Here is an 822-nt window from a genome sequence, read left to right as displayed (position 1 = left end):
GACTTCTATGGGAGAAGCATCTCTATTCCTGCCATTGGAGTAAACAACTTTGAGCTTAAGCCTCAATTAGTTTCTCTGATACAACAGAATTGCAAGTTTCATGGACTTCCATTGGAAGATCCTCATAAGTTATTGGCTGAATTTTTGCAAATCTGTGACACTGTTAAGACCAATGGAGTTGATCCCGAAGTCTACAGACTTATGCTTTTCTCTTTTGCTGTAAGAGACAGAGCTATTATATGGTTGAACTCAGAACCTAGAGATAGCCTGAACTCTTGGGAAAAGCTGGTCAATGCCTTCTTAGCTAAATTCTTTCCACCTAAAAAGATGAGTAAGCTTAGAGTGGAAGTTCAAACCTTCAAACAGAAGGAAGGTGAATCCCTCTATGAAGCTTGGGAAAGATACAAGCAATTGATCAGAAGGTGTCCTTCTAACATGCTTTTAGAATGGAGCATCATAGGTATCTTCTATGATGGTCTGTCTGAGTTATCCAAGATGTCATTGGACCATTCTGTAGGCGGGTCTATTGGTGCACGAAATTGTGATCTCAATGGCGCCAACAACTTGGTACGCACAATTGTAATATCACTCTTTTTCACAACTGTGCACAACTAACCAGTAAGTGCACTGGGTCGTCCAAGTAATAAACCTTACGTGAGTAAGGGTCGATCCCACGGAGATTGTTGGCTTAAAGCAAGCTATGGTCACCTTGTAAATCTCAATCAGGCGAATTCAAATGGTTATAAAGTTTTGATAATTAAAATATAGATAAACAGAAAATAAAGATAGAGATACTTATGTAAATCATTGGTGGGAAATTCA

The 822-nt window shown here is 38.9% G+C and overlaps 1 non-coding gene across 1 annotated transcript; it reads right to left on the bottom strand.

Annotated features, from left to right (window-relative positions):
* Positions 1–333: 333 nt before the first annotated feature.
* On the bottom strand, positions 334–441 carry LOC112793708 (small nucleolar RNA R71). Its single transcript, XR_003198407.1, has one exon. It is a non-coding gene; the product is annotated as a small nucleolar RNA R71 (small nucleolar RNA).
* Positions 442–822: the final 381 nt, after the last annotated feature.

This window comes from Arachis hypogaea, chromosome 3 (assembly GCF_003086295.3).
Source record: "Arachis hypogaea cultivar Tifrunner chromosome 3, arahy.Tifrunner.gnm2.J5K5, whole genome shotgun sequence".
NCBI lineage: Eukaryota > Viridiplantae > Streptophyta > Magnoliopsida > Fabales > Fabaceae > Arachis > Arachis hypogaea.
Note: the sequence above shows the minus strand (reverse complement) of the source record. Positions and strands in the feature narration are given on the sequence as shown.